Below are 15,090 nucleotides of genomic sequence, written 5' to 3'. Positions count from 1 at the left end.
TGCAAACATCTGGCATCTGTACCAGGAAGTCTTGGGAGTTACTCGGCCCTTCAGACTAGGATGGTTCGTCCTCGTCCTCTAGTATTAGAACAACTACGGCAACTAGCCGATGAGCAGAATTGGATTAGGAGGTATGACGAAACACATCTAACCTTGGTTTTACGAGGTGCCAACTAGGTCACCTTCTGCATCATGCAGGGATGGCATCAACTTGCTCGTGCCGAAGGTGGTCTGATCAATATGGCCTTGTTCAGCCGTTGTGTCTCTAACCCGTGTGCCATGACAAGATCATTGTTGATGTCGGCTCCTAGATTGACTCCTAGTTGTACCGGCTTTTGCAACTGCCCAGTGGCAACTTTGAAATAGTATAGAGGTTTGGTTGTCAATGAAATGTCAATGGGCTAAGAAAACTGAATTTTGGCACTGAATCGCTACTATGCAATTTATTTTATGTAAAAAATATTCTAAATAACTTAGACATACAATGAAGCCTGAATTACTAACATGAATAATAACTTCCTTCATACTAATCTATATATTTATTTCCTCCATTTTTTTTAAAAAATATAGCTCTTGCGTGTAAGTCTTCAATGATCTATGGTTTTGTGATTTCGTAGAGATCTATATCCGGGTTGTTTGCAAGAGCAACAGACTAATGACCATACATTTTGTTTATCTGCAGTGGAGATTATTGCGTAGAACACTAGCCAATTGATAGCTACTCCCTCTGTACAATAATATTTGTAGTTTTAGCAGCTCAGTTTGAGTTGCTAAAACTACAAATATTATGGTACAGAGGGAGTATATTATACTCCCTCCGTTCCGATATACTTGTTGAAGAAATACACAAAAATGGATATCGAAAACTAAAATGCGTCTAGATACATCTATTTCTCCGACAAATATTTTTGAACGGAGGGAGTAGTAGTCAGCAAATTGAAGTTTTGACCTTAAGCCAAGCACGACACATCGAAAGAAGGCAAAAAGTCCTAGTATGAAATTTTCTAGCATGTTCTGGCTTGGAAACTGCCATGGACATCAGTTCCGTAGAATGACGAGAGATAGGTTTGCTGAGAGCACCACGCACCATTAATGACAAAGTAGATCGTTTCATTTGCTTAAACAACAGTGACCCAAGCTCAAGTGTACAAGTGCGAGGAGTTTATGAGCTTGATGAGGAAGCATATCCCACTATCCCCAGGCGACTACAATTCGAGGACTGCAATGTATATCCATGGCAACGCTTTTCCCATAAAGGTAGTTTTTATGACACAAAACACACACCAGGGTAATACAAGTGAAATAAGTTCACAATTGGCCTCAATATTGCTCGACTGCACACATAGAAAAGAATTCTTTAACTGGCGTAGTCTACAACAAGAAGGAAAATACCGCATCCAAATCAATGTGAAGGAAGTCCGATCTAAAGACAAATCCATGTTTGGTAAATATCTCTTCAGACATGCACTCCATATGGATACATTTTACATAGGCAACTGTCAGTGCTCCGGTCGGTGTAGAATACACTGATAACAGAGTATGCAAAGACAATCTACATTGGGGAATAATATTTTTTTTCTCAAAAAGAAGATAATTAGTCAGAGACTTCTAAATTAATTGTGACACGTGTTTTAAGGTTCAAGGCTTCTAAATTAATTGGGGCATCATAGTGGAGGAAAATTCAGTATACAGAACTGACTAAGAACTTCCGGTTCTTGTGACACTAGGACTCATCAGAACTATGTCACTGTTGAACGCAGCCTAGGCTGGAGTAAGTCATAGCCTCATAGGAGGTGAGGTACTTAAGATTTGTTCAATTGTGTTTTGTTTTCTACGCACACTGTGGTGCATTGCCCAACCATCGATACATTACTTAAGACATTAATTTTTTTATATGAGTAATACGCTATACGGTCACACCCTTTTTGAAGAGGCACACACAAGGTTTATTTAGCAAGGATTCGATCTCCTTAAGGCTTTGTTCGGTTGCAAGAGTTTTGAAGAGGATTGGAGTGGATTGGGGAGGATTAAATCCCCTATAAGTCAAAATCCACCTCAATCCCCTCCAAACCTCTCCATTCCTCTCCAAGAGGAGTTTAACCGAACATAGCCTAAGTAAGGGTCGAGTTGGCATATTGGTCAGTCGTAAATAATTCACGATTTGGTGCATACATGGATCCCTCCTCGCTTCTCGGTTAAACCTATAATCTGACTCTGTATGTGGATGTTATGAGACGTATTTAATCTTCTGCTACGTGCTGAGAATACGTTTCTCGTTGTTGTCAGCCTAGTATGCAGGCTTTGCAAGGTCTCGGTTTTTGTTATTCACGGTGAACATAGTGTATTTCGGCTGATTCAGCTCAATCCCCATCACAGGCCTTGACACACAAACAAACTGATTTACGAAGTACTCCCTCCATTCCTAAATATAAGTTTTTTTTAGAGATTATGATATAGACTACATACGGAGCAAAATGAGTGAATCTACACTCTAAAATATGTCTATATATCCGTACCTCTGTTTCCATACGATCGGAGTGGTAAGAGGAAAATGATTCATGCTTCCACCAAACATAAGTGTACCTAAGGGGAGATTGATGAAGCACGTGGACGTTCACTGGCAACAGTACATGTATAGAGTACTGAGACTATATATGATGCACCGTCGAGCACTTGGACTCCTCATCCCCACTTAAATCCTCCAAAAACGAGGATGATTTGTTGGCTAGTATTAGAACAACCAGAGGTCACACAACAACCGGCCGATGAGCATAATCGGATTAGGAGGTATGGGAAAATACATTCGTGCCGTGTGATGCCAACAAGAGCAGTTTCTCCTACTCACAACAAGCTTGCACTATCAATGTCTTCGACGGAGATGCGGCTACACATACTGTCAGTCCAAACAGTTTTCAGCAATCCATCAAGATCGCTTTCTCCAGCGGGTGATCTATGTTCCTAGATCACGAGGTCATTGTTGACGCGTGGTCCTAAAACTCCAGTTTGTACTGGCTTTTGCAGCTGTCCACCCGCACCTTTGAAAATGCACAAAGGTTGTCAACCAAACATCACTGCGCTAAAAAACTGAATTTCGGCAATGAATTATTGTTATGTGATTTATTTTATTTTAAAAATGTTCTAACTAACTTAAACATCTAATGAAGCCTGATTACTAATCTGAATAATATTTTCCTACGTACTAATCTGAATATTTATTCCCTCTAGAATTTTTAAAAATTAGCTCTTGCGCATAAAAGTCTTGAATGATCTAACTTTGTAGAGATTTATATCCATGTTGTTTGCAAGGAAAACAAACTAACGACCAAATGTTTCAAGAGTCTATTTGATGCACCATCTGTAGTTAACTGGGTAAAACAATTATCTTTGTAGGTAATGAAACCTGAAGAGTATCACTGAGGTTATCTAGAAGAGAGGTTATGGAATGATGTATCCTGTAATTAGGTCGATGACCCCCCTGATTTTCTTGTAAGCACCCTAGTGAATGACGAAAAGATATTGCTCAATCAATAAAGTAAGTCATGATGGCCATTCCCTAAAAAAAACAAAGGAGAGTGAAAATTTCCTCCTCCCATCCAAGTCGGATGAGCCAACGTAGAGTGATGGGAGAGGACATGCCGGGGGAGGACATAGAAAGAAACAAGGGAAAATGAGAGCCCCCGCATTCATGTGACCTATAAATGTTTACATATACATCAACATTTGGAATCCTCATGCCCACTCAAATCTTCTAAGGATGAGGATGGTTCGCCAGCTAGTATTAGAACAACTAGAGGTCACGAAACAACCTGCCGATGAGAAAAATTGGACTAGGAGGTGTGAGGAAATACATTCAATCTTTGTGTTGCGTGATGCCAACGAGGCCACCTGCTCATACACACAACGAGTTTGCAGGATCAGTGTCTTCGATCGGCGGAGATGCTACTACACATATTGCCAGTCCAAACATTTCTGACAATCATATCGCAGCATGACGGGGTGGAATCAACTTGCTTACCCTGACCGAAGGTGGCCGGATCAGGATCTCTTCAGCAAGTGATGATTGTTTTGTCTGTAACCCTTGCACCATCTCAATTAGGACGATATCATTCTTGGTGTGGATTCCTAGATCTACTCCCAGCAGTACTAACTTTTGCAAATGTCCGCCTGCAACCGTGAAACTGTACAAAGACTTGGTTGTCAAGTAAATCACATTGGGCTTAGAATATAAATTTTGTTAATGAATGGTTGCTACGCAATTCCTTCAATTTTCGATATGTAGCTGAGTAGATTTGAAGCAAATTATATTCGAGGATTTATACATCCTAAGTGCAACTAGTCAAAGATATTGGATATTGCACGAGTCTGTGTCACGCTCCATCTGTACTTAATTGGATAAAATAATTTTGTTTGTAGGTATCCAAACCCGAAGAGCATCAAGGATGTTATGTACACATGAGAGGTTATGGAAAGCTCAACACGCAAATGATTCCTCTGATCAACAACAAAGTCAGTGAGGAGGTTATTAGAAGTTGATTGTTGCCCACATATGGCTCTTACCTTATTTCAGCTAAAGACGCAACTCTGGGATGATTACGACCATTTTTTCTTGCCTTACCAGGGTCTTGGAAAGCACAACATCATTCGCATTGAGGACTTTGTCCTCGAGATCTTTACTGCCGATCCACACATCAAGGAGACCAACAACTTGCCATTCAAACTGAAGGCGCCGGTGGGAGGCCTCAAGAAGAAAAGGAACCACTACGTTGAGGGTGGTGACACCGATAACCATGAGAACTACATCAATCAACTTGTCAGGAGGATGAACTAGGTTGATCGATGACCCCTTGTGCTCGAATGATTGTTATCTTCTTTGTCGAGCCTGCTTTATATTAATAATTAATAAAATGGCTGCATGCATCGCCCAGATGCAGAGGCCGGGGGTATATCCTCCTTGTCCAAAAAAAAAACGATGGTGATCGCAGGGAGAGTTCCCATATTTGTGCTTTGTTAAGTGTGCCCCCCTCCAGAATATCCGTAATGGGATCGTTCTGCCGGCGGGGCGTCCTAAGCAAGCGGGGTCCAGAATCAACTCCGTCTAGTCTCAACTTCATAATCAAAATCAACTTCCAAACAGCGGTGACACATATGATTTGGTTCCAAATTTCAAACAGCAACCATGAAAGGAAGCACAAACAAACGGATTACGAAGTGAAGTAGAGTGCAAAGCCTCACCCCCATACGTCCCCGGCCAGATGAGCAGCCGTAGAGGGATAGGAGGAAAGGTCTGGGGGAGAACGAGATAAGATAGAGTGATAGACCGAGAAGAGATAAAAAGAGACATGGAATGGAGAGAATTCATTATTCATGTGAGCTGGATGCATGCTTACGAAACATAACTGTCCACACATAATGATGACTGATCAATCATCTGCCAAATGCATTTGGAATAGTTAAGAGAGGACTGATGAAGCATGTGCATGTCCACTTACGCATAAACATGTATAGGTTGCCACAAAAAATAAATATCGTCGAGCACTCACTGAGACTCGTCATTCCCCATCAATCCTCTAAGAACAAGGATGGTTCATCAGCTAGTATTAGAACAAATAGAGGTCACACGGCATCGGCCGTTGAGCAGAATTGGATTAGAAGGTATGAGGAAATAAATTCAGCCTTTTTGCTGCGTGGTGCCAAGTGCCACACGCAACGGTTTTGCACGAGCAACACCTTTTGACGTAGATACCACACACTCCATTGGTCTAAGCAGGACTAAACATCGACATATTCCTTTCTTCAGTGAGTGATGACTGTGTCGATGTTTGTAACTCCCGTGCCATCTTGATTAGGACGAGATCGATGATCTTGTAATAAAATACTCCCTCCGTCCCATAATATAAGAACGTTTTTAATACTAATATAGTATAAAAACGCTCTTATATTATGAGACAGAGGAAGTAGCTTGGTTGACTTGTTCTTAACCCCATGGCTGCTACTGTAGTAGATTATTCCTATGCTTTAAACCTGTAGTATCTGGTTCAGCAACTTTGGCTTGTTCCGGAGCGCTGGAAACAGTTTAGGCGTGGTCTGGTTGGCTTGTATTAATAAAAATGGGGCAGGGAAACCCTTTTCATCAAAAAAATTTATATATAATTAGGACGAGATCTTTTTTTTATGTCTGTTCCTAGTTGTACTGCCTTTTTGCAACTTTCCAATTGAAACCATGAAATTGTACAAGTGGTTTGGCTCACAACATAAAAAACATTGTTAGGCTTAAAAACATAATTACGACAATGCAATTCCTTTTATTTTCTAATAAATTCCAAAAAAACTAAAAAATACTCCCTCCGTTCCTTGATATAAGGTGTATAGATTTTTGAGAAAAAGTTCAAAATATAAGGTGTATTGCCTTGCACCACTCATTTGGATAACTTTTTAAGGGATTTGATTACATTTCCTTACATAGGGCAAACTCCTCTATTTTCTCATGTCAATTAGTCAGTTGTAGTCTTGCCCAAAACTTATGAAATTTTCCCTTTATGTGCATTCTTTAATTTCCGTGTCAAAAACTACGCACCCTATATTTAGGAATGGAGGGAGTATAATGAAGCTCCATTATTAATCTGAATACCTATTTCCTGCCTACTAATCGGAATATTTATTTTCTCTGCTAGAATTTTAAAACATTAGAGCAGATCTTGCACGCAAAAGTCTTCAATCATCTTCGGTTTTTGGATTTCATAGAGATTTGTTGATGTGAACTGGGGACCCGATCTTTCGATGAGAGAGGATAACTACGATTTTGGGTGGGACTTGACCCTCATGATCCGGCTACCAACCGTACAGGGAGAACCGTACACGACTGATATCCACGGCAATCGCTGAACCAACTCCACGACGTTATCGACCGAGCCAACGGCGCGATCGACCTATCCAAGAAGGATTTTTCCTGCAAGCAAATCGAAGAACATGCAAGAAAATAATAGCCAAGCAATCTCAAAATTGCGAATATGCTAGATGGGATTAATCTCACAAGATGGGGTTCCGATAAGATGTCTTGACGGTCGCACTAGCCGCTACGAGCGAAGACAAATAAAAGTAGCAGTATAGCTGAACTTCTCTAAACAAAACCCGAGTCTAAACCCTAACCTAGATTGACTATTTATTAAAGGTGGACGTACGGCGAGTCTGTCCGTCGTTTCATAGGATGTTGGGCCGTACGATGACCTGATGTTGTACGGCGGTTGCGGTTGCTTCGGTTGGCCCATCCTGGTGCAAGTCTTTGGCCTCATCACATTACTTCTCTTGTTAATTTAGACAAAACAAAATTGTCTGACTCTTGTGACGTTGGGCCTTTGCTCCTCATGCATGATGGATGGAATGGATGGTTCGGTGGTTGAGTCCATGCATGCAAGGACAGTAAAGCGCATGCATGCAAAGAGTGCTGCTCTTCTTTAATTGTTTTTCTGATTCCTTTATTCCTGAATATAAATAAATCAAAATATAAGTGTACTATCTTATTCTCGTCAGTTAAATCATATATGTACAAAGAAACGATTGTACCTGGCCATTTATTTGTCTCGCACGCGTAGATATATATATGATATCTATGTCCACATCATCCCCCCTTCTTTGAAAACAAAGTCGTCCTCGACTTTTATCTACCTGAAACTTATCATACGATAGGGCAAAAATAGGTGCAACAGGTATATACGCTGCCACGGGCAAAGCCATTTTATCCCACAAAGAGTTTGTATATAAATTATGGGGACGCAAATGAACTATTTGAGCATGTGATATGTATAGATCAGATGTTGAGACACTCAACGGAAATTTTTCAGAATTGAAAGCAAGCATACTATGCATTGTACGATCTGTTGATTTAGCTTTCTCATCATTTATTATTTCAGTAGGTGTCATAGGAAACAAGTTAATAGTTTTTCCTTGAAACACGAGAGTATATGAATTTGTTCTACCATGATGGGTAACACTATTATCATATTGCCACGGTCGACCTAACAATAAAGAACAAGCTTGCATAGGTACAACATCACAGTCAACATAATCATGATATGAACCAAGTGTAAAATGTACTCTCACATGACGCGTTACCTTTAACTTACCACAATCGTTGAACCATTGGATGTAATATGGATGGGGGTGTCTTGTAGTGGTGAGGCAAAGCTTCTCTACCATCTCAATACTCGCCAAATTGTTGCAGCTTCCACCATCAATGATCACACGAACAGAATGCCCTTTGACAACAAACTTAGTTTGAAAAAGATTATGACGTTGAGGCATCTCAGTATGCCCCACCTGGGCACTAAGTACTCGCATGGTTATAAGGCTTGGGTATTGATCTGCCATCTCAGCATTAATATGTATCTCCTCTGTGTCATGCTCCTTGGTGTCACCTGCATTATTAGTGGCAAGCATAGCACGTGTATCTTCATCCAAATCACTAGCAGAGGAGTACTCACCATCTTCCCGCACAATGAATGTTCGTTTATTTGGACAATCCTTCATCAAGTGCCCGCCACCTTTGCATATATGACACTTCATGTCTCTTGTGCGTCCAGACGAGGTGGTGGGTGCTAGAGATATTGCTTTCGAAGCCGCAGAGGATTGTGGAGCTGATTTTGAACTTGTTGGGAATGCACCATTGTTCGAGTTATGTGGTGTTGCCTCGGTAGTGGGTGGGATAGTTAGAGAGTGTGTCCATGATGAGTGACGACCTGCAGAAAAGTTACCTCATCCCTTGTTGTGTTGTCCCTATACTTCCCTTTCAGCTTTACAAGCAAAATGAAACAAACGAGTAATAGAATTGTACTCCTTATAGTCCAATATATCCTAAATATCACGATTCAAACCACCTAAAAATCTAGCCATCATAGCATCGTCGGTTTCAACTAATCCACATCGCACTAAGACAGTTTGCAATTCTTGATAATAATCCTCTACAGAGCTTCTACCTTGTTTTAAACGTTGCAATTCATTTAGTTTATCACGAGCATAATATGAAGGAACATTACGCTGTCGCATAGCTCGTTTTAAAACATCCCAAGTAGTAGGTATATTATTTGCATTAATACGACAATATTCACTCCACCACATGGAAGCAAAGTTTGTAAATTCACTAGTGGCTGCCCTAACTCTTTGGTTCTCAGGAATATCATGACATGCAAATTTTTGTTCAACAGAAAGTTCCCAGTCAAGATAAACATCTGGATTATATTTACCATTGAAAGCAGGCATAGTAAATTTGATTTTGGCACTAGAGTGTTCATAATCTCTAACATCATACCTGGGTTGACCTCGTGCCATACCATGACGGTTGAAACGTAGTTGTCGATGAGCACGGTCATTGTGGTGGTTGACCATTTGGTCGTCTTCGGTGTCACCAGAATAATCCTCGTAGTTGTCCCCATGTTGCTCGACGCGGGGAGGAATTTGTTGGTGCTGGTTTATGGTGGCGGCATCAGTGGCAGTAGCTGGGTGTTGTGGATGACCCATGGGCACACGCCGAGCTCGCGAAATAGCGCCGCCACCCGTGGAGTTGCGAGGATCAGCATTGTTGTTGATGGGGGGTGCAGTCCGCAACTCGTAAGACGCGACAAGATGTCCTTTAGCTATGTGTTTGCAACACCCTGTGCATCCTCTATGGCCTTGAGCCTTTCTTCGGTCGCAATCTGAGCACTCTCAAGTTGGGCAAGACGCTCGCTAGTGACTTTCACATCCGCGGTGAGACCCTCAAGTGTGGGCTGATCCTGTGCCATTGTTAGCGAAAGAGAAAAAAACAATGTATAATCCCTATCAACTAACAGGATGTGGTGGACAAAATTCGCTCACACTCAAACTTAGTATCAAATTCTTACTTGTTCTTACCAATGCAACAGGTGGTGATCGACGCGTTGGTGTTGGTTTCAAACGACCGATGAAGATTGGATGGAGCGATAACCAGGAATCAGTAGTGTCGGGACCTGTACTTATTGGTAAGAAAAAGTGTAGCTTGGCAAAGGTTTCTCAACTCACAATATCAGTGGCATAATTTAGCCAAAAAGCAATGCAAGTTGAATAATTGCTCAAACTTCTAACTAGTGCTGGCAGTCGACTAGCAAGAGATAAAACAATCTAAGCCCAGATACTGAATCAAATGAGTGGAAGCTGATGAAAATATGAATGCTCTAAATAGCTAGATATAAGTGAGGTATAAATGGCAGTATATGGAGACCTAAAACAGAAAAAAAAATGTCCAGCGGATATCACGTAGATGAACAAAGTAAATGTTCTGGACAGTAAGAGATATTCCAAAAGATGCTAACTGGCCTTCTCTGTTTTTTTTCTTACTTTTCCTTCTCTGTTTTTTTTCCCACTGTTTTTTCTTTTTTTTCACTATCTTTTTTTTCTTGCTTTTCTCTTTCTTTTTCCTTTGACCAAGCTGGTTACCAACGTGTATACACACGTATGAAGAGAACAGGAGAAAAGAAAACGTACAAACTCAAGTGCTACCAAAAGCTACAAGTCGTGTACTACTTGAGATCAGATATTGATGGAACGATGTGGCCAGATAACTCCAAACAGTGATCGAGTAGCAGCGCACTATGACAGACACAATGGCGTGGTCTAGCAGAATCGAGTAGCAGCGCACTATGACAGACACAATGGCGTGGTCTAGCAAACACAGGTGGGCTGGTGTCTGATGTCAAGCGTAGATGCAAGACGGCGTCCGCGGCAGACAGGTGCAAGACGCGTACGGCCGGCAAAGAAAGAAAAACTTGTACGTGAGGGAAACGGCGGACGAGAAGGATGCGAACTCAGACTGCACGTAAGAATCGGCAAAACAGTAATAATCCGGTGCAATCTTGTTGTGTTTTTTCTGCTGAGTGGAAGGGATTTCTTTAGGGTGGACAAAAACCAGATCGATCTAGTAGATAATTTTCTCTCGGACTAATCTAGACCAGCACTAGTATTAGATGAATGCAACCAAAAATTCAACTACACAAATACTAGATGCAAAAATTGCTAAAGGCTAAAAAAATAGGTGCAGCGGATGAACTAATCTAATTTTTTTTGGCTTTTTGTGGGTTGTAGGACTAAAATCAATCTAATCTAATAAAACTGTAAATCTCTCACCGATGAACCTGAAAACTGATACCACTTGATGTGAACTGGGGACCCGATCTTTCGATGAGAGAGGATAACTACGATTTTGGGTGGGACTTGACCCTCATGATCCGGCTACCAACCGTACAGGGAGAACCGTACACGACTGATATCCACGGCAATCGCTGAACCAACTCCACGACGTTATCGACCGAGCCAACGGCGCGATCGACCTATCCACGAAGGATTTTTCCTGCAAGCAAATCGAAGAACATGCAAGAAAATAATAGCCAAGCAATCTCAAAATTGCGAATATGCTAGATGGGATTAATCTCACAAGATGGGGTTCCGATAAGATGTCTTGACGGTCGCACTAGCCGCTACGAGCGAAGACAAATAAAAGTAGCAGTATAGCTGAACTTCTCTAAACAAAACCCGAGTCTAAACCCTAACCTAGATTGACTATTTATTAAAGGTGGATGTACGGCGAGTCTGTCCGTCGTTCCATAGGATGTTGGGCCGTACGATGACCTGACGCTATACGGCGGCTGTGGTTGCTTCGGTTGGTCCATCCTGGTGCAAGTCTTTGGCCTCATCACGTTACTTCTCTTGTTAATTTAGACAAAACAAAATTGTCTGACTCTTGTGACGTTGGCCCTTTGCTCCTCATGCATGATGGATGGAATGGATGGTTCGGTGGTGGAGTCCATGCATGCAAGGACAGTAAAGCGCATGCATGCAAAGAGTGCTGCTCTTTTTTAATTGTTTTTCTGATTCCTTTATTCTTGAATATAAATAAATCAAAATATAAGTGTACTATCTTATTCTCGTCAGTTAAATCATATGTACAAAGAAATGATTGTACCTGGCCATTTATTTGTCTCGCACGCGTAGATGTATATATGATATCTATGTCACATCATTTGTATCATCCGGTTGTTTGCAAGAACACAAAAGCAATGACCCAATAGTTTATCTATGGTGGATACTAATTGTAGAACCACAGAGTTAGGAACACAAGATGGCGATTGTCATCCGTGTAGAACTAGATCAATGTGCGGAATTAGTCAAGCTTATTGTGTCAGCATGTCTGCAAATATACCTATGCAAAGCCAGGGTGGTATATAATGTTAGATCGGTACATTTATACATGGAACAAGAGTTCGATTGGACCGTATGCTAGTTGCTCGATTGTTGATTGTTCTAGTTGCTCGATTGTTCTACGAATCAACACTTAGAGGGTGTAGCATGTATGCGTGTGATATCAAGTTAGTACAAGGTTGGATGCACAATGTCTTCGACAATACTTGTAAAGAGAAGAAGCCACTGACCACCCTATGCATAGAAGCTACCAAGGTAGTTGGCGATACGCAGCCTTGGGCGCTCAAGGTGGAAAAAGGGCCGCCTGAGAACACATTACAGGTTCACAGGGTGGACGAAGCCATTAGATGACGAGGGAGCTGACGTTCCATACAACCGTGGAAAATGTGAAGGATTAATTAACTAATAATCAATGCTTAGGTTGGTTGTGTAGTTTAGCAATCACCGCTTACCACCATTGTAATTGCCACCTTTTTACAGAGGATATAAATACCCAAATCTTCAATCCATGAAATCAGCAGCTCATTCTCAAATCATAAACATGATGCTCCTAATTTACTTTCTTTGGAATTGTTTGGATTGCTTACCACATGTTTCATGTGGTCTAATTTACTTACTCTCATTAATTATATAAAGTTAGAAGATGATTTGCAAATAAAATATTGTGAAAAGCTAACATATTTTTCATAATGTTATTACCAACTCCTATGTTTCATAATCATGCCAATGAAATTGGCCCTAGACAATTCTAAAATTTGCAAAGTTCGGGGAGAGTAAATTCCCAAATTTTAACCTGTCAATAATCATCAGATCATATATATTATAGTCTTTTGCCCTTCATGAGTTTTTCCTAAAGTTGTCTCAACAAAGGGTTTTAACGAGACAACATAAATATAAGTGTTCACATATGCCATATCGTTTTGTCCTTACATTTTACCCAACGGATTTTAAAGAAGTTTTCAATGGCACCTCATATTATACTCTTTTCCATTTATGAGTTCAGTCTCAAGATTCACATAAAAGCTTTAATGAGACAATATCTTCTCACCATCATATGTCATACTTCCTATTTTTCCCACGGGGGAGGGTGGTAAGGAAGTACACAAGAGATATTTATTGTTATCTAAACTCACCAGTGAGTTTCTCCTCCTTCAAAGGTTTATCTTATATGAGCCATTGAGAGACAATAATAATTATATATTTATCATTTGCTCCTTATTTTTTCCTGGGTTTAAAGGAGTTTTACCAAGATATCAAATACTACTCTCCTCATATTTTTTTCCAACAATGATTTTGGAGGAGATTCTCAAGATTATACAAATAATTTCTGAAGATAAAGACAATGAACATTCTCCAGGACAAGAATACACTAGCAGGAGTCTATCAAGATGATGCATACTACTGATAGTCGAGCATAGATTAGAGGGAGTGTAAAGGATGAATTAAATCCTAAAATTAATGCTAGGACACTTGTGTATAATTTTATAATAGAACACTTTTTTTTGTGGGAATACAATACTGTAGGAATTTCCCCTATGGTATTCTCGTTAAGAAAACCTAAAGATAGGCATGGACCTGCGCAGAGCAGAACAACCACTGAGATTATTCGACATGCAGCATGGGAGTCAAACCTGGAGAAGCAGAACACCGGTGTGGGTGTTGGCAACTGTAGGGATAGTTTCCAAACGATGACATCACCTCTTATTTGGCTCGAAATCCCTATCACCAGCCATGAAGGACACATGAAAAAAGAGACCAACTAACTAGAGGAGAGTGCAAAGCCCCTCTCCCTGCATCCCTAATCAGACGAGCCGACGTAGAGGGTCGAGAGAGATGTTAGGGAAGGAGGAGAGAAAGAGAAGATAGAGTGACAGAGGAGATAGAAAAGAGAGAAGGGAAAATGAGAGCCCTGCACCCATGTGAACCTTTTTTGAAGGGAAAATGTGAACTTTTTTTTTTGTGAAAATGTGAACTTGACTCATCCTTCCACCAAACAAAACTGTCCACACATTTACTATGACAACAAGCTCCATCAAATGTATTTGGAGTAACTAGAGGAGGTTGATGCATGTGCATGCCTACTATGGCAACTAGATGATACCCCGCACGTTGTTGTGGGAATATTTGCAATACATTTTGATGATATGTGATTTCTATGGAACGTAAATAGTGATACTACGAAAACTAAAATTGCAAATCCATATGCTTTATTGTGTTTGATTAATGTATTGTAAAATATCTAATATATGTTTGCATGTTGAGGTGGACATTTTCATGTGCATGAATGCATGTTGTGAATTGTGATTTTTTTTAGAAAAGGAGGATGACCCCCGGCCTCTGCATCTGGGCGATGCATACAGCCACTTTATTAATTATTATCATAAAACCTTACAAAGCCATACAACAGCAAGACTAAAGCCACCGTCTAAGCAACAACTGTCGCTACACCTATCCAATTGATGAAAGGGCGCAGATAGTCTGGGCCTAATACCAAACAGACATCGCAGCCAAACCTAAACATCTAAGACCTGAGGTCCCAACCAGAACGCCTGCCAGGTATGGGGCACCTACCAGTCCGGCGCACTCCTCAACCAGGACGCCTGCCGGGTATGAGGCCGCCGCAGCCACCTGCCACAAATCCATCTTCAGAGCTATACTGTTGCATGTACCATGTCAGGTCTCTCTGCCATCGACGCCACCACGACGCCCGACAGCGTCGTCCTCCTGCGCGAGTCCATCCTCCCACAGCGAACTCCGAATCTGCACTGCGCCACGCCATCAAGATCCGTCACCATCAGTGTTGTGAATTGTGATGGGTCTTTTGCCATGCATGTTGCTTGATGATGTGGCATGCTTGCATGTTGAGAGAAATATGTTAGTGAGGGCTAG

The sequence above is a fragment of the Triticum urartu genome, chromosome 5 (genome assembly GCF_003073215.2).
Source record: "Triticum urartu cultivar G1812 chromosome 5, Tu2.1, whole genome shotgun sequence".
Classification (NCBI taxonomy): Eukaryota; Viridiplantae; Streptophyta; class Magnoliopsida; order Poales; family Poaceae; genus Triticum; species Triticum urartu.
This window is presented reverse-complemented; position numbering follows the sequence as displayed.